Source organism: Pongo pygmaeus, chromosome 23 (genome assembly GCF_028885625.2).
Source record: "Pongo pygmaeus isolate AG05252 chromosome 23, NHGRI_mPonPyg2-v2.0_pri, whole genome shotgun sequence".
Lineage (NCBI taxonomy): Eukaryota > Metazoa > Chordata > Mammalia > Primates > Hominidae > Pongo > Pongo pygmaeus.
The window spans coordinates 46,926,662-46,950,121 of NC_085931.1; the positions used below are offsets into that span (position 1 = coordinate 46,926,662).

The 23,460-nt window shown below is 40.3% G+C and overlaps 1 protein-coding gene across 22 annotated transcripts in view; it reads right to left on the reverse strand.

Moving 5' to 3' along the window:
• The window catches only part of RBFOX2 (RNA binding fox-1 homolog 2), a 291,147-nt gene that overhangs the window by 174,799 nt on the left and 92,888 nt on the right, over window positions 1-23,460 (reverse strand). The window lies entirely within an intron of this gene.

The window sequence follows — 23,460 nt, forward strand, 5'->3', positions numbered from 1 at the left end:
AGGTGCTTGAAATCAGCACTGCCACCAACCCTCCTCCCCCTTTGCCATTACAGAGAGAAACCAGCCTGCTTGCTTCCACCCTACCATTTTACTCGAACTCTGCCATTTCAGAAATATGACAGGACTACACAATCACATTCTCTCGTCTGAGCCACCTCCTTTAAGAGGAGCCCCATCCCCTTGTAACTTTCTGTAATTATGTTAGCACACATGTGCAGGGCAGAGAGAAGGGAGGGTTTGGGGAGAGAGAAACCCGATACCCTGCCAAATCCATTGGGATGTCTGCCCAAGTTATTAATCCAGGACGGGGCCACTTAACTAAATTAGTTGAGGCAATGCCCTTCAATCGTAGCTAGATTCTTTCCCCAGGGGAGAATGCAGGAAGGGTCTGCCTCCTCAAAATCTTATTACCCCAAACAACTCTTTTTTTCTTCAGAAGTTTGTCTCTCCCATTTCAAAGCTATATACAAAATACTTTTGTTTCATGCAGAGAATCAGAGAGGCAGCCGCTCTCCCTGAGTACACTACAGGGACTCCACATAACTGGTCAGTAAGGAGCTGCTGAAAAGTGCATTCCCTTTGTTCTTACAGCCACAGTGAAATTTTAAAGTCCCAATTATGTAAACCAGGGTGAGGGATGAAGAACTACAGTTAAACCAAAGAGAAAGCCTCCTGCGGAATGACTAAACCTGGAAGTCCTTTTACAACCTCAACCAGTACAGGAATCAGCTCTAGTTCACCTTAATACGGCACCGGAAACGAGGAGTAAGCCATACCCTCTCCCAGGCCCACCCTAAACAATCTGGAATTGCTGGACAGATCATCTCTCAGAAACTGTGTAGACTACAAATGACCCAAAACCGCTCTACACTCACCCAAAGAGGAAAGATTCCTCAATACTGAGCACAAGCAAATCAGCTCCAGGAAGTTAAGTGGCAGAGACTCCTTATGTCTCCTCTTTGTCTCTGTTCTTTAATCCCAAAGCCAAATTTAATCTAAATCATGTTACTAATGCCCTGTGCTAACACAGACGTCTCATTTATAAATCCTAGGGAACATAAGTGACTTAGCTCTCTTTCACAGTAATGCTCAGCAAATTAACTACTCAAGGAGGTTCAGTATGGTTACTAAAAACATAGGCTTAGATATCAAGCTAACCTAGATTTAAATGCCTGTTCTACCACTTTCCAGCTCTGTGGCTTGCTCTTCTCTAAAGCCCAGTTTCTTCACTGGTAAAATATGGCTTCTACTGTCCACCTTATAGAGAGAATGGGTGTTTGTATGTTTGTTTGTTTGTGACAGGGTCTCACTCTTGCTCAGGCTGGAGTGTAGTGGTGTGATTCCAGCTCACTACAACCTCTGCCTCCCGGATTCAAGCAATCCTCGTGTGTCAGCCTCCCAAGTAGTTGGGATTGTAGGCATGGGCCACCAAATCCGACTAATTTTTGTATTTTTAGTAGAGACAGGGTTTCGCCATGTTGTCCAGGCTGGTCTTGAACGCCTAGCCTCATGTGATCTGGTGCCTCGGCCTCCCAAAGTGCTGGGGTTACAGGCGCCCAGCCAGGAGAGTGGTTGTTAATAGTAATGAGGAGTGGGCAGGCCGTGGTGGCTCATGCCTGTAATCCCAGCACTTTGAGAGGCTGAGGCGGGCGGGTCACCTGAGGTCAGAAGCTCAAGACCAGCCTGGCCATCATGATGAAACCCTGTCTCTACTAAAAATACAAAAATTAGCTGGGAATGGTGGCTCATGCCTGTAATCCCAGCTACTGGGGAAGCTGAGGCAGGAGGATCACCTGAGCCCAGGAGGCAGAGGTTTTGCAGCAAGCCGAGATCACGCCACTGCACTCCAGCCTGGGTGACACAAAGACTCTATCTGAAAAATTTTAAATAAATAAATAAATAAATAAATAAATAAAGAGTAATGAAAAGTGGATGGTATGTGCATATGTGCATTAGCACAGTACTTGATGCAAGCATTCAGTAAATAGTACCTGGTACTATAAATTATTATTAAGGACCATAAAACAACTTCTATAAAGGAATACACGGCCACCTGACAACCTTATTAGCATTCCTGCACCTTACCCATCCCATCATGAATGGTAAACAGCATGAGAATGCCAAAATTTATTTAATGACTATATTGAGCAACTGCTAGGTGATGGGGGAAAAGAGTGAAGGATACAACTTCTCCCTATAAAGGAGCTCATGTTGGTAGGGGAAGACACAACAAAAAAGAAGGGGAGGAAGAGAAAGTACTGAAAGGAGTCTCAGTATGGAACTGCTACCCAGCTGAAGTGTTTCACTGTGAAGGGGCTGGGTTTAGATCTATCTCAGCAGTTAGGGTCATGTTGAATAGATCTGATAGGGTCATGGGGCAGGAAAATGTCGGAAAGCAAGGCCCATTCTGGAATTCTATACACTAAGAATGTGGGGAGGGGACAGTGAAAATGCACAGTGAGAGAAGGATTTTTATCTTTTCTCTTCACATTATGCTAGGCAAAAATTATAGCAGGCATAGAGTTGACAACCATGATCAAACATTTTCAGGCAGGAACTACAAGATGACTGCTTGTTAGGTTAGTGTAGCAGCACATATTTATTTTTTAGCAAATAGACATGGGGCTCTCAAGGAATTATAATCATGTAGTCATGAAGATACTCACTGGACACAGTGCACTGCACGGGAGGCTGGGAGAAGGGGAGTCCAGAAGGGGCTGGGTTCTGTGAGTCAGTGGCACACAAACTCACAAACCAGTGCTCTTGCTCTTTCCTATAAATTTTCATCATCACAATCGCAATCTGTCAAACTCTCAAATACACCTTTAAAGCCTGCACTGCTGATGGAGTACAGCAGGGCTTGGCCACTCCTTGGTCATGACAGTACATGTCCTTCAGGAAACAGCTCTGCACTGGGAAAAAAGCACTCAACTGAGAATGAAGGCTCAAAATCACAGACTCAGCTTTGCCACTAGCAAGGGCTATAAGAAAATAAGACTATGGCTTTGGTAAGTCATCTGACTTCTCTGGAACTCAGTTTCCCCAAATGTAAAACGGGGGTGATATGATTAAATCTAGCTCTGACATTCAATGGCTCAGGAACTGAGGGCCAAGCTGATGTCCTCTACCCAGAGTTCTTCTTTCAGTGTTAGGGCTGACATGCCAAAGGGCCAGGGTATCAAGACAAATGATTACAATTCACTCTCTAAACTAAACTGAAAATTCTGGCAAAGCAGAAAGCTATCCACAACATTTCTAATGTACAAATTAAAAAGACTTATATCCTGACCCATACCACTCATTTTATGAAGGTATCTCTGTTCCTTGGAGATTAAATCAAGAAAGCAATCAACAGGAATCAACAGAACAACAGTAAAGTCACCTGGCACCCAGAAGGGCACATTGTTTGCTTGCTAAAGGAGCCCTCCAAACTCTACAGCTGAGAAAGCATACAGGGGCCTTAGAGTCAGCATTCATTCCAAAAACACAGGAATGATGGTTGCTATTTCTGCTTAATAGATCAGGACCTCATAAATGGGTGTCATCTCCACTGGACGAATCATATAGTCAGAAATAATCTTACAAATGCCAGCACTCAACAAACTGGCAGCTCTTTAGAGAGGACTCTCTGGGGACCCAGAGCTGCAGTAACTGAGGGAAATGTATCCAGATTAGATCAGCAAAGGCCTCTCCAGTTCCCCACGAGGTATTGTAGGGGGCAATGGTGCTGGCCAACACACAAGATTTACACAATGAGCTCCCTGAATACTGCACGTGTTCGGGTCAAAAGAGCTGCCACTCTGCTACAAACAGTTCATGAAGCAGCAGATGCCAACTGTCCTGTCACCTACGTCTTTAGCTGCAATTTCTCAAAAAAGCCTGATAGGCTTGGATTTCATAGTAGTCACCTATTCCTCCCATTTTAAATTAAGGAAAATAATCCTATTTATTGTCTCAGTCTCTTCACCTTTCTTTTCCTAACATAAAAACATGTTTTCCCACCATAAAAAAAAATAATAAATAAGATGTGGTATATCCACACAATGAAATATTATTTAGCAATTAAAAAATGAAGTACTGCTATAACATGGATTGTGCTACGTGAAAACATTACACTAAGTGAAAGAAGCCAGACACAAGGGACCACATATTGTATTGAGTCTATTTATATAAACTGTATACAGAATAGGCAAAATCTGTAAAAAAGTGGAGACCACTTGTTGCATAGGGCTGGGGAAGTAGCGGGCATAGAGGTACTAAGAAGTAATGATTGGCCGGGAGCAGTGGCTCACGCCTGTAATCCCAGCAGATTCAGAGGCTGAGACGGGTGGATCACTTGAGGTCAGGAGTTCAAGACCAGCCTGGCCAACATGGCAAAATGCCACCTCAACTAAAAATACAAAAATTAGGCAGGTGGCATGCGCCTGTAGTCCTAGCTACTTAGATGGCTGAGGCAGGGGGATAGCTTGAACCTGGGAGGCGGAGGTTGCAGTGAGCCGAGATCATGCTACTGCACTCCAGCCTGGGCAACAGAGTGAGACTGTCTCAAAAAAAAAAAAAGAAAAAGAAAAAGAAGTGATAACTAAGGGGAATGGAGTTTCTTGTGGAATACTAAAAATGTCCTAAAACTGACTGTGGTGATGGTGATGGCTGAATGATTGTAAACATGCTAAAAGCCACACACTTTAAATGGGTGAACTGTATAGTATGTGAATTATATCTCAGTAAAGCTGTTTTAAAGTGCCCTTGGAGAGTATATAACCTCCTTTGGGAAGGAAATTTTAATGAGGGAACTTTGATTCTTCTAGCCATCCCTTGTTTCCAAATGCCTGCCTGCTCCTTCCTATCAATGATTCACTTTGCCATTCCCATCCTCTGCTCACTGCACTATCTAGCTCAGGTTTACACCTTTCCTACGAAAACAACTGGGCTATTAGTTTTGTTTTGTTCTTCAAGTCCACCTCCACTCTATCTTGACTTTAGTGTCCTTTCTTACACACCTAGTCTCCTTCTGTCCCAGCTCACATAGTAAAACAATACGTATACACAGAATAGTGGCCAAACACCTGCCACACCATGAAAAAAAGAATGATAAACGACAGCATAAGCACAGGTTTGGGAGTTTTAACTAATTTGGTTCCAATCAAAGCATTTGGCCAAGTTACTTTAAATGTCACTGTCAGTTTCCACTGCTGTAAAATGGGGAAAACTAATGTATCTAATGCATGTGGTTATTATAAAAATTAAATGATTAATATGATGCCTGGTCACGAAGATCCTCAATAAATAATAACTGTTATTTATGGAAGTCTTATGCCCAGTTTTTCTCATGCTGTCATTCAGCAGCTCAGCCTTTATGTCAAAAAGCCAACAATAAAAGCAGGCTGTTGGCGCCAATAAATTGTTCACAATCAATATTCCTATTTGTTCTAACCCATCTAACTCACAGATCCCAGTCTATTCCTGATACTTTGGCTTTTTTACTTCAATTTGTTTTCTTATTTCTGGGCTCACTTTAACCTCAAACATGTTTAGTATTGCCTTTCCAGTTCCATGTCCCCTTCTCAACCAAAATCTGCTTACTGCCTTAATTTTATACTTTAAGCCACTCTGGACAAATTGTTTAGGCACAGTGCCAAAGCACTCAGTATCCTATTCTTCCTAAAAGCATATCATGAAATCAAAACAAGACGGACTTTAGAAAGAATTATGATAAAAAAGCTTACAACCTTACAAGGGACTACTAGGCAGCCATGAAATGATGCAGCAGACATAGTTAATGGCATGAAAAGATGTTTATAATAAAGTAGGGCTGAGCTGGAGGCATTTTACAAAAGTTTACACAATATGATTGACATCTTGTGAGGAATTTTAAAATGTGTATATATGCAAACAGAGTTACACTGAAACGAGATAATCAACAACAAAACGTTAAGATAAAGTTAAATATATTAAGGCAGATTTTATTCTATTCTTTTGATCTGCTGTATATAAATTTTCTTCAATGAATGCAAATTACTTTTATTTAAAAAAAAATATTTTAAGGACTTTTGAAAAAGAATTAATTTAAAGATTGCAATGCCTCTTAGCATTTTCTTACCAGCCACTATAGTATGGCTCAGGAGTCGGAAAAACCAGGGTTCAAATTCCTATTCTACCACTTATTATATGTACGACTTTGGCAAATCACTTAACGCTTTTAGGCTTGCTGTTCTCATGTGGAAAATGAAAAGGAAACTCCTAGCCAAGTACTTGGCACGTAGTCTTCCATAAATACCAGTGCCCTTAACTCTTCCACTCCTTTACCCTATGGCAGTGGTTCTCAAGTTGAGCGAGTATAAGAATTACCAAAGCATGTTAAAACAGATTACTGGACCCCATCCTCAGAGTTTCTGATTCAGTAAGTCTGGGGAAGAGGCAGAGACCATGAATAAAGGTAAGTTCCCAGGTGATGCTGATGCGGCTAGATTTGAAGCCACACTTTGAGGATACCGCTCTAGGCAATAAGACTTACAAAGTCTTCTTACAACATGTTATTCAGGTATGAAGTGCTCTTTCACATCAAAAGTATTTCAGGAATACATGCTCACTGGATACTGAATTAAATTAGAAGATAATACTGCACACCTACCCAAAAGGCCAACCTTACAACATGGGATAATTCACCCCAGCACATTGAGGGAACTGGTCTTCCACTTAAAGCAGTCAGCAAATAACAATTATTAACACTGCATTTAGAATATTCTGGTTCCAGCATGGGAGAAAACATGAGAATGCAGACACAGATCAGACAAAATGAAGAGACAGACAAGAGAATCCACTGCAAGAAGTTCTGTGCCTGTCTGGTACATTCATCTGGGGCAGAAGGGCAGATTTTGTAGTGTCACAGAACACTTGCTTTGCTCTGGGTGCCCTCTGTTGACAAAAACTGACATAGCCACTTCCTTCCCTCCCTTTTCTCCTCCCACCCTAGGGCCAAGAGTCCCTCTAGTGTGACTCAGACTTGAGGCAAGGTTTCCAGTTAGAAAATTTTCCTAAGCCCATATGTAGGCAAGACAGACCTTTCCTTCCTCCAGCTTTCCTAAGTCCCCTTCTCTGTGTGCTTGTATCTGCAGCTTATCTCCAAACAGGTTAATTGTTTCAGGATTGTGGAACAAAAAGTGAACAGCATTTAGCATAACGATATGTGAAATTTAAATCACAAGTGCATTTCATTTTAGAAATGGCTAGTATTAACACGGAGGGAATAAACTGATTTTGTAAATAGTGTCAAATACAATGTGAAACTCTGTTGGTATTAAAAATACTGATAAGGCCGGGCATGGTGGCTCATGCCTGTAATCCCAGCACTTTGGGAGGCCAACGCGGGCAGATCACGAGGTCAGGAGTTCGAGGCCAGCCTGATCAACATGGTGAAACCCCATCTCTACTAAAAATACAAAAATTAGCCGGGCATAGTGGCTAATTTTCCAGCTACTCAGAAGGCTGAGGCAGAAGAATTGCTTGAACCTGGGAGGCAGAGGGTGCAGTCAGCCAAGATTGCGCCACTGCACTCCAGCCTGGGTGACAGAGCTAGACTCCATTTCAAAAAAAAAACTAGACATGTCTAAATCAGGACTTTGGTCTATGGGCCACTTGTTTTTGTAGAACCCACACACAGACTACCAGCTAAGATAGCTTTTACATCTTGTAATGATTGAAAGAAAAAATCAAAACAAAAATGACATTTCATGACATATAAAAATTATATGAAATTAAAATTTCGGTACCCACAAACAAAGTTTTATTAGAATAGAGCCACAATCTTTTGTTTACTATAATCTAAGGCTGCTTCCCTGCTACCGTGCCAGAGCCTGAGTAGCTCTAACAGAGACCATATGGCCCAGATGCTCTCAGATGCTTTACAGAAAGTTTGCCCCTCCTGTTCTAAACTATTGATAAATGTGACACCTGAACCTGCAGTCAGGTATGAAGTGCGGGGTTTGAAGTCCTATGGCTCTGTCTTAGCAATGACTTCCCACAACATTTAGTGTGAGTTCTGCACGGGGTGAGTGGTCAGCCTACACTGCCTAACACACTCCCCTTGCATCCACAGAAGCTGAAGGTACTGTGCTAGATTTCTGGCATGTTTTTTGGCTAATACTTATCAGCAATCCTATAAAAGTATCCCATCTTACAAATGAGGAAGTAAGCCTAACAGAAGTTAAGTATCAGTCCAAACTGGAATTTGAACTCAGGTCTGTCTGACACCAGAGTTCTTTGATCATTCCTCACTGGTTTTCAAACTGTCTTCCAGTCAGCAGAGCCTTATGGGGGAAAGGGCTCCAGGCCTTTCATATCTTTTTTTTTCTTTTTTTTTTTTTCTTTTCTTTTTCCTTTTATTTCCCCAACTTCTTACACTTCCATATTGTTTTAGAGATAGGGTCTTTTGTTGCCCAGGCTGGAGTGCACTGGCACAATCAGCTCACTGACGCCTTGAACTCCTAGGTTCAGGCCATCCTCTTGTTTTAGCCTCTAGAGTAGCTGAGACTACAGGTGCACACCACCACATCTGGCTAACTTCCAAATCTTTTCTAGGAGGACCATTCCATTTGCCTTTTTAATAAATTGTGGCCAAGGAATTGTTTTTTTTAAAAAAGCCAATTTTATGCCACTTATTACCACCCTTGGCAAATCTCTCAGGAAACTGGAAATCCTGATTTCCTTACCTGCTAATGGAGATTAAAACCCTTCCCCCCCACCCAAATAATAAAGACTCACTGGAGTCTCACCAAAGATCAAATGAGAATGGGTATGAAAGCAATATCCATTACAGGTATTACAGCAATACCTGTAAACTATACAGGACTATAGATATGTAACACATAACTATCACCCCTTAGTAAATAGGGAAGCAAGTGGGGAAAATAATGTTTGCTGCTGAGCAAAGAAAAATTAAGCATGCAAGTAAAATGCAAAAAAAAACATTCAAATAAAAGTAAATAAACGCCCAGTGCAAATATCAACCCTGGAATTTAACACATTTATTTTAAAACCCAGATTCACTCATTAACAACTACATAGCCTTGGACAATGACTTAATCCCTTTGGGCCTTGGTTTCCTCAGCTGCAAATGGGATTTAAAAACTACTTGCTTTATACAGTGCCTAGCACATAGTCAGTATTCCACCTGTTAGCCCTCTTTTCATTAGGACACCCCCCATCCCATGCCGAGACATGTGTCACTCTGAAATTAAGATAATGTATGGGTTCCCTGTACCAATAATAAAATACCAGAATTAAAGAGCTAAAAGTATCTTTATCTTAAACGATCCTGTGATCCATATGACACCACAAAGCCTGTGAGAGCACAGGCTAAAGACACACTAAGGGAACAAAGATCCTAATGCAGTAATAGGAGATACATGGGAAAAGTTCTACTAATTCAATAAGTATATTTATTGAGTGTCTTAAGAGCCTTCTATGGCTCCATAAAATGACAGATTTACATTTAGTATCCACTTGACCAAATCCATTAAACTTGTAAGAGGCACTCTCTTGCTGAACATCAGATATCTAGCTTCTTAAGTATTAATTTTTCATATCGCTCTGGCAAGGCAAAGGCAATAAAAACCTAGTGAAAGTCTGACCACAGTTTTGTTTTTTCTCCCCCCTTTGTCCATAAGAGAAAATCGAAATGGAGTAGTTTCTGTATTTCAACAGGCTGAAGTTGAGTTTATTTAATTTATCCCGTTACCATACTTTACCAAATTCATAGTGGGCACATACTTTGTGCAAAGTATTCAAGAAAACTAAGAAGCATGAGAGAACTTTTGTTCTTACAGAATTCTGTGTGTTGGTCAAACCTTTTCACCATAATGCAATAGGCAGTGATAAAGTGCTATTACAAAGTAGAAGGCTGGGCCAGGCATGGTGGCTTACGCCTGTAATCCCAGCACTCTGGGAGGCCGAGGTGGATGGATCACTTGAGGTCAGGAGTTCGAGACCAACTAGAACTGGCCAACATGGTGAAACCCCATCTCTACTAAAATAAATAAATATATATATAAAAGTTAGCCGGACGTGGTGGCGCATACTTGTAATCTCAGCTACTCGGGAGGCTGAGACAGGAGAATCACTTGAACTTGGGAGGCAGAGGTTGCAGTGAGCCAAGATCCAGCCGCTACAATCCAGCATGGGCAACAGACCAAGACTTTATCTCAAAAAACTAAAAAAAAAAGTAGAAGGCCGGGCGCAGTGGCTCACGCCTGTAATCCCAACACTTTGGGAGCCTGAGGCAAGAGGATTGCTTGAGCTCAGGAATTCAAAACCAGCCTGGGCAACACAGCAAGACGCTGTCTTTACTAAAAATAAAACATTACAAAATTAGCTAGGCGTGGTAGCACATGCACGCCTGTAGCTCCAGGTACTTGGGAGGCTGAGGTGGGAGGATCACTTACTTGAGCCCAGGAGTTCGAGGCTGCAGCACTGCACTCCAGCCTGAGGAACAGAGAGAGATCCTGTCTCCAAAAAAACACAAAAAACAAAGTAGAAAGCATGTGCCCTGGGACACTGAGTCAGCTCGCAAATAAGTGCACTAGCCAAAACCTCAAGGAGAAGGTAGCGTTTGATGTGAGATTTAAAGGATGAACTGTATTTAAACAGGGGACATGGGAAATAGTGTAAGTAAAGGAATTAGAATTCAAACCCACATTTAATTCCAAAGCTATGCTACCCCACCCCACAATGTGGCTTGAACAGAGTACCTTACACAAAACAGAAGGAAAAAGACTGAGGCCATATCACAGAAGGCTTAGGATATTACACTAAAGAATATTCAGCAGATAAAAGCTAAGCAGAGTAATGAGACTCCAGTGAGATCAGAGCTGTTTAAACTCATGATTACATAGTACTTGCTGAGAGTATTTTCTGGTGGTACCAAAGTTTCTAACACAAGATCTTAAGTTACCTGTTGTATTTCCCTGTCTCTCTAATCAACCCTAGAGGAGATCAGTATAATAGTATGCAGCTAATGCTATTAAGAAAATTAAAATATTTAATCTTTAACTGAAACCAGTAACTATATTGTCCACCAACTATGAGGCCTTTTGTCTTACCTTATACTTAATAAGTTGGTTTCATTCTAAATCATCTGCCAGTGACTGTCTGTTGAAGAACAAAGGACTGCATAAATATGTCAAGCTTCTTAAATGTAACTCACAAAATGGTAGCCAGAATTGATTACAAAAAGACCATCGATTGCTTGGTAGTACTAACCACTACAGCAAGAATATGCCTACTAACGGCTTAGCTGCCCTAACCAAGTCTAGTCAGATGAATTTCTCGATTTTGAAAATTGCTAATGGAAATTCTATAATTTTCCTTTGTAAATGGCCCTATCTTTAGTCAGATAATTCTTTTTGATGGTTACATTAAACCTCTCATTACAATACAAATCAATTGCCTATATACAAAATAACAGGTCAATCTATTGAAAAGTCAACCAGTGAAATTATGATCCATCCATTAACAAAATATTTAAGCAACTGGGTCATGAGTGGACTAACAATCACAGCTTAACAATCCCCGCAACCCTAAACTAAGCAAAAAGAGGCAAAGCTAGGGGAAAAAGTCAAACTGCGGCATAAAAGGCAGGACGTGACAAACCAGGTACAAAAGAGCGATGAGAATAAAAGCCAGCCATATTTTTAATACTTCTGGCATCATTCATCTATCCACAGATCCACAGTAGCCCTGAAGGATTTAGAGGGTGAGAGAACACTCAAAGTATGACACTCCCAGGACCCACAAAAACCAAACCCATTACCACCAAAGAGTCCTTAAAGCAAAAAGAAGAAACTTGGGCCCAGAGATGAGAAGATGAGAAGAGACTTTCTAGGTTACCTGGAAAGCCAAAGGCAGAGTTTAGTGCAACCTATTTTCACAACATCAGGCAATAAGTCACTCTTGACCTAGGACATTTTTAAGACTTTAATCCTTTCAAACATCCTATGGTATCCTCACATTCACAGAAAACTGAGTCTTGAGAGAAGTTAAGTGATTTCCTTCTAGTCCTCGCAGTATTTCCCAAACTCTCTTGGATCCAAACTTTATGGAAATGTTCATACAGACATGTTAAACGAATTCAAACAATCAGAGGCAATAAGGAAAGATTTCATAAGGGAGATTAAGTTGTGAACAAGGATCTTAATGGATACTTAGGATTCTGCTGGTAAAGGAGAAACATTTCAAACGAAAAGCATTAGAAAGAAATAAATGCCCAAGATAGATATTTGAAGGACAGTGAAGAGACATATAAAGCAGAAGAAAGGCCAGGCGCAGTGGCTCACGCCTGTAATCCCAGCACTTTGGGAGGCCAAGTCAGGTGGATCACTTGAGGTTGGGAGTTTGAGACCAGCCTGACCAAAATGGAGAAATCCTGTCTCTACTAAAAACACAAAATTAGCTGGGTGTGGTGGCACATGCCTGTAATCCCAGCTACTCAGGAGGCTGAGGCAGGAGAATCACTTGAACCTGGGAGGCGGAGGTTGCAGTGAGCCAAGATCGCGCCATTGCACTCCAGCCTGGGCAACAAGAGCGAAACTCCATCTCAAAAAAAAAAAAAAAAAAAGCAGAAGAAATATGTTAATAGAGTATTAATAAGAAACAGAGCTGGAAAAATGGGAAGCAAATTGTAGCAAGCCTTGAATGTCTGGCTCAGTTTTTACAAAATTCTGCTCAAGTTATAAAGTCCCCAAAATGACTCCCTCTTATACGCACGCTGCCAAGACCCATGAGTCAGGTAAATAAACTTACACAGATTTCATCTCCTTCACAAAGACCTCTTTTTCTTGGAGATGTCCAACAGCTAGATTCCTGAGCTAGAAATTTCAAATCTACAGTTATAATTCATTTCAAATAGTGAATAAGAATCAAAAGGAAAATGAGAAAATAGACTTAAATCAGAATGTGAGAACTAATCATTCCCTTGTAAAGCTTCCTTATGGCCTCTTTTCCATAAAATAAATGAGAAAAATGACTTACTAGCCCTATTTACATGCCAAGAAATTTACATATGTTATCTCTAATACTGTAACAACCTTTCGTAATAGGAATTATTCCTATTTCACAGATGAAGAAATTGAGGCTCAGAGAAGAACAAAAACTTGCCTAAAATCATTTAGCCTGCAACAGCAGGATTGATATTTAAACCTAAAGCCAAGGAGGTTGTGTGCATGTGTGTGTGTGTCTGTGTCTGTTGGAGGGGGCAGGGGTGTGTGTCTCTCTGTCTACAGAGAAATTGCCACAAAACAGCTTTATATAGAAGCTACAGTTTAAAAAAATAAAAGCCAATGAACCTAGCTGATCCTCACTCTGCCATATACCTTAGGACATGCAGACAGCAGCACAATTTCTCTTCATCACATGAAGAGCTTTCTTGCCCAAACATGCTTGCCACCAAGCATCTGGAGAAGGCTGTAGCCAAGCACGAAGCCACTACAAACCTGCAAATCTTCTTTGAAGAAACCACCAGGCCTCAGCAGAGAGGCAAATGCCTGTTTTCATAGTTGCTTTCATGAAATAGTTATTCAGAATTTATCCAAACTTAGCAAATATGGATGGAAACAATTCTGCTTTCTTTTATTAGAGAAGGAAGAAGATATGTATTACAAAACCTCATAACTGAGAACAAATATTTGCAAATTGTAAATCTGACAAAGAACTTGTACCCAGAATATAAAGACTTCTTACAACTCAATAAGAAGAAAAACCAAATAAAAAGTGGGCAAAAGACCTGAATAGACATCTCACCAAAGCAAACATGAGTGGCTGATAAGCACATGAAAAGGTATCTACTTAATTATTAGGGAAATGCAAATTAAACCACAATGAGCTATTACCATACACTCATTATAACAAAAAAGTTAGATAAAACCAAGCCACTTTGGAAAACAGTCTGCAGTGTCTTTAAAAGTTATGCATGAGGCTGGCCATGCTGTCTCAAGCTGGTAATACCAGCTACTCAGGAAGGCTGAGACAGGAGGATCACTTGAGGCAGGAGTTCGAAGCTAAACTGAACTATGATTGCACCACCGCACTCCAGCACTGGCGACCTCATTTCTCTATTATGATTATTATTATTTTATTTTTGTATTTCTAGTAGAGATGGGGTTTCACCGGGTTACCAGGCTGGTCTCAAACTCCTGACCTCAAGTGATCCACCCACCTCAGCCTCCCAAAGTGCTGGGATTACAGGCATGAGCCCCCGCACTGGCTTACTTCTCTTAAAAAGAAGAAATTATGCATGAGATTACCATTGCCTCAGTAATTCCACTCCTAGAAATCTACCCAAGAGAAATTAAAGTATGTCAACACACAGATTTGCAGGTAATTCTTCATATCAGCACTATTCATAATAGCCAAATTGGAAACAATACAAATATCTACCAACTGGTAAACAAACAAACAAAAGGTGATACATCCCTACAATGAAATATTATTTAGCAAAAAAAAAAAAAAAAATGATACAGTGATACATACTACAACCTGGATGAACCTCAAAAACATTATACTAATTGTAAGAAATCTCATGCCAAAGACTATATATATAATTCCATTTATATAAAATGTCCAAAAGAGACAATTTTTTTTTTTTTTTTTTTTTTTTTTGAGACATGGTCTTGCTGTGTTGCCCGCACTGGTCTTGAACTCCTGGGCTCAAAGGATCCTCCTGCCTCGGCCTCCCAAAGTACTGGGATACAGGCATGAGCTACCGTATCCAGCACAAAAGAGGCAATTTTATAAAGTCAGAAAGCAGAGCAGTGGTTGGCTGGGGGAGAGAGGGAGGACTGGAGAGGGAGCAGGGAATGACTGCAAAAGAATTTGAAAGAATTTGGGGAATGAGGGAAATGCACTAAAACTGGACTGTGACACAACTCTGTAATTTACTAAATATCACTGAACAAGTCATTTACATTGAGTAAATTTTAGGTATAGAAATGACATCTTAATAGAACTTTTTTTTTTTTTTTTTTTTTTGAGACACAGTCTCAATCTGTCTCCCAGGCTGGAGTGCAGTGGCATAATCTCAGCTCACTGCAACCTCCACCTCCTGGGTTCAAGCGATTCTCGTGCCTCAGCTCCCAAGTAGCTGGGATTACAGGCATGTGCCACCATGCCCCACTAATTTTTGTATTTTTAGTAGAGATCAGGTTTCCCCATGTTGGCCAGGCTGGTTTCGAGCGCCAGACCTCAGGTGATTCCCCCGCCGCAATCTCCCAAAGTGCTGGGATTACAGGCATGAGCCACTGCGCTGGCCATAGAGCTTTTTAAAAAGCAATTGCCAAATACATATTTACATTCATTTTCTCTATATAGTCAGTAACTCCAAGGGAAACAAATATGTAAGAAAGGCAAAGTAATAATATTTTGTTTGGATATAAAATATTTAAATAGTCATAATAATATAATTATTATATATTCATAAATCAATAAATATTGATTTGACCCAAAAAATGGCTTTATTAGAAGGAAAGAGGTCTATATAACTGCTAATTTCTGGCCAGGCGCAGTGGCTCATACCTGTAATCCCAGCACTTTGGGAGGCTGAAGCAGGCGGATCACTTGAGGTCAGGAGTTCGAGATCAGCCCAGCCAACATAGAGGAACCCCATCTCTACTAAAAATATAAAAAGTAGTCGGGTTTGGTGGCGTGCACCTGTAATGCCAGCTACAGGGGAGGCTGAGGCACAAGTATCACTTGTACCCGGGAGGCGGAGGTTGCAGTAAGCCGAGATGACACACTTGCACTCCAGCCTGGGCAACACAACAAGACCTTGTCTCAAAAAATAAAAATAAAATAAAATAAAACTGCTAATTTCTCATCTTCAACAGTAGGAAGCCAAAGAATAGTGCCAAAACTTGGACAAATCACGAAACAGCAGAATAAGCATATTACTTAGCATGGCAGTGAGCAGCAGAAGAAATAAAATGGTCTTTCCCGGAGTGAAAAGATAAATTTTAACTGTTTGAAGAATGAAATGATCTAAAATGTTAATAGTAAAGCTGATTACATGGATTGAGAAAAGTGCTACAAGAACGCTAGACACTACAGCATATACCAGATCTTCATCCACTAGAGGGTGTAAGGACAACACCACAGAAGGACCTAAACGACTGATGGGTGACCTGAGGTCAGATGTCGGACAGAAGCAACAGTTTGAAAAAGCTTTGCACAAAGGCTGAAAGTGGGGTTCTAGACAACCTAACGGGAAAAAAAAAAAAGCAATTTCACATTTCCTGTAATTTAAGAGCAAAGCAAAAGCATGTTTAGTTAAAAAACAAAACAAAAAAAAAAAAAACAGGAACAGAAAGAAAATTATTACAGATTGCGAGATACAGAAGGGGTAACATTTTACTTCTGAACCATTTTAATTCAGTCTCCAGCTGGGGGGCCTTAGAGCTTGGGTGGAGAGATGGAAAGTAGGGAAGTGACTGCTAAAAGTATGGGGTTTCTTGTGCCCAGGCACGGAAGCTTACGGCTGTAATCCCAGCACTTTGGGAGGTTGAGGCGGGTGGTGCGCATGAACTCAGGAGTTCAAGACCAACCTGGGCAACATGGTGAAACCCCATCTCTACCAAAAATACAAAAATTAGCTGGGCATGGAGGTGCACACCTGCGGTCCCAGCTAGTCAGGAGGCTGAGGTAGGAGGATCACTTGAGCCTGGGAGGCGGAGGTTGCAATGAGCGGAGATCACGCCACAGCACTCCAGCCTAGGTGACAAAGTGAGACTCCATCTCAAAAAAATAAAGGTATGAGGTTTCTTTAAGGTTGCATTTTTAAGGACTGTAAGTATTAGAATAATGTTTTTCAAACAGATTGCAATCCATTAGTGGGTCCAGGAAAAATCCAGCAGAAATCAATTTTGGTCAATCGTTAGTCACAATCAACAATTTTTTGAAGGGGACAGAAAATATCACAGCACTTAGAACATGGTTAAGATAGGCAGCACTTGGTAAAACTAATTCTAAGTTATAGTCAACATATACGTCTGTGTGTATACCGGGTCATGACATAAAAGCAACTGCCTCCTTGGGGTCACAGTCTTTTTTTAAGCTCAAAAGCACTAAGCTAGAACCTGAACACCCTTACCATGTCCTCCATTCCACCAACTATCCCCGAGGGAAGAAAAGTAGTCATCATTTCTTCAACCAAGCCAAATGAGCACTACAGAAGATGCATTTGCTGTTGTCCACAGCTCCCAATAAAAAAAAAGCCTTGAAAGTTCATCGCAAAAATTTGACTAAAATAAAGTTCATTTTCTACCCATGAAAAAACTGGTTAGAAAAAAAGAAAAAAAAAATCTTGAGGAAAGAAAATACTTTTAAAGAAAAAACCCCTTAGGTCATTTTAAATTTACCCTCTATATTAAAAGTAAGGCTGCCACTCTGAATTTAAACCTATAATTGTCTATGTTATATTTGTCAACTTAAGCATCTCCTTTGATGTTCCCACTTGTTTCTGCTAATCAATGGGACATTGTGTCTTTCAACAGAATTTTAGAAAATTGAAGAAAAAAATATAGTTTTGAGAAGTCATTGACAAGCATTTTAAACATCAAAGAATGGGCCCAGCATGGTGGTTCACATCTGTAATTCCAGCACTTTGGGAGGCTGAGGTGAGCGGATCACCTGAGGTCAGGAGTTTGAGATCAGCCTGGCCAACATGGCAAAACGCTGTCTCTACTAAAAATACAAAAATTAGCCAGGCTTGGTGGCGCATGTCTGTAATCCCAGCTACTCAGGAGGCTGAGGCAGAAGAATCACTTGAACCCAGGAGGTGGATGTTGCAGTGAGCCGAGATCGTGCCACTTCATTCCAGCCTGGGTGGCAGAATCTCAAAAAAATTGACAACATGACATTTTTCTTTGTATTTAAAATATGAAAAGATAAATTTTAGATCATAAGCTATTTTAACAAACAAGATAGAAAACTTGACAGAAATAAGTTATTCAAGGACTTTCAGGTCATATGAAGACTTTATGCTCCCACATTCTCCAAAGATTCCAGAATATCTTATCTTGTCACACCAGCAAAAGGACATTCATATTCAGACAGACACTGACAGACAAATACAAAAGGGAAATATAAGACATGGAGGCTGAAAATCGGGGTTCAAGTCCAATTCTTTACTTACTACCTATATAAGTAAGACTGGGAGATTCATTTGACAGTCTCTGTGCTTTGGCATTCTTTTATCTATAAAATAGGGATAATAAAGCCCAAGCCACCTAGCTGAACTATTGTGAAGACCAAAACTGGATATACACAGAAGTGTTTTGTAAACTGTAAAGTACTTAGCAGATATTGGTTGGGTTTTTTGTGTACCACAAATATATACATTTGTATTCATCAATTAATAAACAAAATAGTACACTATAGCTTAAATAATTTTTAATGATGAAATAATGAAAGCTTTCAACACTTAGTTTTGCAAGTATCCCACTGCTGAACATCCCTTACTTGGTTAGGCCACCCCAATGAAGTAAAAGAAATTATCTCTAGTTTGTGTGTATCTGCTCTAATCCTCTTCCCTACCCATCCCCCAAACTGAGTTGACTCTAAAACAATAAAACAAAATTTAGTCAAGTAACCACTAAGGAGATACAAAATTGATAAACAAAAGTAAGTCTTCCCTATGGTTGATTAAAGTATAAGCCTCTTTTAATCAATTAACTTGTTAAATTAACTAATGTTCTCCAGTTCCCAAGTCTAATAAAGGGACGCTTTTAACAGTCTTATTCCACCTAAAACTAGTAAACAACTCTCTCCTATTTGCCCCCAAGCCCATTCTTCTCCCAGTAGCTAAGTTGTATGCTTACCAAAAATCACTTGTGTTTATTCACCTGCCAGTTTATAGAAGTCATAAGTTCTTATAATTATATAATTAAATGTCATATATATACACATCAATGAAATAAATTAGAAAAGTTTCCTTGAAAACAACTCTAATGTGAATGCTTTGTGAAAAATAAGTCAAGACACTGAAAACTTTTGCTCAAATTAGATGTGGGCAGGACAACTGGCAAAAGACTGGGCAAGAAGGGGGAATCATACAAATCTAGATAGGCAGTTTCACCCAAATTGCTCTGAATGTCATTAAGACTGTGTTCCTCTTTAAAAAAAAAAACAAATTAGAACTCACAGATGATGCTCTGGGAGCATGGTTTATGCAAAAAATTCAAGTAGTATTTCAATCACATCTATATATAAGGACCTTGACCTCATATCAGGAAACTAAAGAGTAAACATATATTTGTTTAAATTAAAATTGCTCTATATTAAAATAAAAGTTTAAAATATTTCCCCACTTCAACCAGTTGTTCAGATTAACCCATGGCCTACTAGTTCTGATCACATTGGTTAAGAAAACACTGACTGTATTTCTTCAATTAGAAAAGGATGGCCATACATCCCAGTTTACCTGGGACTGTATGAAACTAATTATTGGCATCACTTTTTATTCTCAAAAGTGCCCAAACTTGAATGCTAAAGTCTATATGGTCACCTTATTTATAACAGACATAAAGTTGTTGCACCAAGAGCGAGCGAGGGGCCAGCCTTAGGACCCCCATCACTTTTTAGGAAACCCCTAAGAGCCATCCCATATAAACAATCTTAGCAAAAACAGTAAGTCTGCTGTGCAGAACAAGGCCCTCTTCTAATCAGATTGCTGCTCTTAAGCTCTTCTTATATAAAAACCCTAGAGCTGATACACATTAAGTATTCTCCCACTTTAAAAATACTGCAAATCCATAAAACATTCTAGCCTTAATCAAGGCCTGGGAACACGCCTAAGCACATGCACAAATCACAAAGAAACAGTCAACTAGGAATCTAAACCACTACATTGTATCATCAATGTAAAATCCTGCCTGGATTTATTTATTCATTTATTTTTGAGACAGGGTCTTGTTCTGTCACCCAGGCTGGAGTGCAGTGGCATAGTCATAGCTCACCGCAGCCTCAATCTCCCAGGCTCCAGCAATCCTCCCACCTCAGCCTCCCGAGTAGCTGGGACTACAGGCACACACCACCACACCCGGCTGATTTTTTTTATTTTTAGTAGAGACAAGGTCTTGCTATGTTGCCCAGGCTGGTCTCCAACTCCTGAGCTCAAACAATCCTCCTGCCTTGGCCTCCCAAAGTGCTGGTACTACAGATGTAAGCCACTGCACTTGGTCCTGCATGGCCTTAGATAAAATTTCTCACTTTTCTGAACTAGTTTTCACTTATGTAAAACTGGAACGTTTGTCTCCTCCACTTCCATAGAGAAACCACATTAGAAAGTATAGTGAAATGCTTAGAGTGCTTTATAAAAGCAATGGATTGTCATCCCATAAAGCTTCTTAATAGATCAAGAAAGAAGGCTGAGGTGACCTCGCATAAACATGCAAGAGGTGGTGGGTGGTTTTCCCTGCTCCTTTCCTTCAGGTTTTTAACTCAAATGTGCTATTGGGACTGTATATAACATGATAAAAGAATCATTAAAAAAGTGAAATGCTGGTGGTACACTTGGTGCTAACAAACTTAGTAGTAATAATCTTTAATCAGGAGTCACGGACTTCTACATCTGTGGTTGAGCTTGAAGAAGTCTATGAAGTCCCCACATGGTAAATAAAATAATGTAAATGAGTCAACGGGCACATTCACACGTGACCACATTTTCCTATGGTCAATCAATAATTCTCCAGTACAGAGAAAAGGACCCTCAGACAGAAGGGAAATTTCAGTTCTTATTTAGCTACTTACTTGAATTGTTGCCTTGGATAAGTCACTTTATCTCTGTGTGCTTCAATTTCCTTATCTTTCCAAAGGGAATATTTGCCTCATCTACTTCAAAATGGGTGTTTGGGAGAATAAGATGAGAAAATACAATGAAAGTGGTCCACAACAATCAAAACAGTTACCTCTTTTTAAATCACCATTCAGCCACTGATAAGAATCTTGTCTGCAGATGGTTCTCACCCATTTAGAAAGGAACAGCAAAAGAATAAGGAAAGCAAACAGGCCGGGTGTGGTGGCACACACCTGTGGTCCCAGCTACTCAGGAGGCTGAGGTGGGAGAATCACTTGCACCCCGGGGGTCAAGGCTGCAGTGAGCCATGTTCATGCCATTGCACTCCAGTATGGGCGACAGAGCAAGACACTGTCTCAAAAACCAAACCAAACCAAAAACAACAACAACCACAACGACAAAAAGGGAAAGCAAACAAAGGCATAATTAAAATTCACCTTCACCCCATTCCCCAGTTCCTCGATTTGCTGAGCCAAAACCATGCTGAGGAGACGTAAAGATCACAAGTTCCATTTCCGCCAGCTCAGACTTTTCAGCGACCAGTGTTTCACACTGATAAATGCCTCCCAAATCTCAAAACACAAAGTGAGAGTTCACAAGGTTAAGCGCATTAATTAGCAGTACTCATTTGGATTCTGTATTCATCAAATACAACAAGCAGCTATTCAATATTTGCCTATTTGCACACTCTAAGATCTCTAATTCAAAGATCCAACCAGAGTACAAATTAAAGCCCAAGAAAATAAACTAAAATAAACCTGTCACCAACAGAATGTGCCTCAAAGTAAATTAGCAGCTTTAAACCACGGCAAAGGGTCTGTAACAGGCCTGCAGCAGAGACAGCATGAGTAATGAATGTGCAGGTTACAGAAGTGGGCCCCTACTGCAAAAGAAAGAAAAAGTAGGTACAATCAAAGAGACTACTTTTTTAGGCTCTAATAAATTCCTATTAACTCCTTTTGCTTAGCTCCCTATTGATCTGTAATCCCCACAAGAAGAATACAGTACCCTTTCAGTCTTCTAAACTCAGTAAGTCTATTTCCATACTTTACATCAATTAGCTTTACCTTCCTAAATCCAGAATAAGCAACATTTTATAAATAATAAAGTAACTGCATTAGTTTGCAAGACTAGATTAAGAGACTAACCATGACCCCTTTATTACACGTCCTAGGTGAAAAGTACAGGATGAAACAGAAACTGTCACTGCTTTTAAAGCAGCCCATAGGACTGCAGTTCTCAATCGCACTACATAGCAGAATCACCTTTGGGATTTTTAAACATTTGAATGGGTAAGCCCAATCTTACACTTACCCAATCAGAATCTCCGTGGGGTGGATCTCCAGGTATGAGAATGTTTTTCTGATATATGACTAAGATATAAAAGTACTATCAAAGGGCATAAGTTTCCCAGCTTAGAGAAGCTCTAGGACAGACACAAACTAGAAAGAAAAACAAATAAAATAAATCTTTACATTCTCTTTAGATTTCGGGTAAATGGCCCTATCTTTTACCAAAAGCTTCCATCTTCAATATCAACAGTGATGAACTCACTGGGGGATGAACACAGAGCTAACAACACTTCTTCTCTCCAGGCCTTATCTGGGGCCACTCTGACATCAACCCAGCACCAAAAGTGCAAGAATTGGACAAATACTCTCAAATCTGAAAGGCCTGCAAATAGGTGACTACTGATTATCAACCATCCTAGTTTTTGTTTTTTTTTGTAGTTGTTTTTGTTTGTTTTATGTTTTGTTTTTGAGACAAAGTCTTGCTCTGTCACTCAGGCTGGAATGCAATGGTGCGGTCTCAGCTCACTGCAACATCTACCTCCCCAGTTCAAGCAATTCTCCTGCCTCAGCCTCCCGAGTAGCCAGGACTACAGGTGCGTACCACCACACCCAGCTAATTTTTGTATTTTTAGTAGAGATGGGGTTTCACTATGTTGGCCAGGCTGGCCTCAAACTCCTGACCTCATGATCCACCCACCTTGGCCTCCCAAAGTGCTGGGATTACAGGCATGAGCCACCACACCCAGCCGACCATCCTAGTTTTTAAGATCCACTTCAGGAGCTCTGATGAGATTCAATGAACTTCTGGAAAGAACACTATGAACTCTTTCGTTTAGCACTATAACTCATATCCCTTGGACAAGTATAACAATGGTAGCTTTTTTTGACAACCCTGTAAGGAATAATGGCATTCCAAAATATTTCTAGGAGCTACCCTTTCAAATCTCCTGAAGAACGTCAATATCCCCAAACATCAAAGATAGAAATTTCTTTCAGAGGCGAGGTGATTTAAGCCACACCATTTCTCTAAGAGGAAGCCTTACCTGGTTCTTCTAACCTAACTCTGCTTCAACGTCATGCGCTCAGGTATTCAAACAACAAAAAGATAGGGAAGGCATTTTATACACTTGCCTAAACCATACTGAGGGTGTCTCGTAGGAAGCAGTTCTGCTCTGACCCATAATAGGGCCTGGGCTTTTCCAGTCATCCTCCCATCTAACAAAGAAAGGCGGCAGAAACTTCGCTTTCTCAAGCAAGCTTTCCCTGATTAAAACCATAAGGCTGAATTACCTCAGGGAGGAGAATGGAATTTTCTTGCTACAGATCATTACA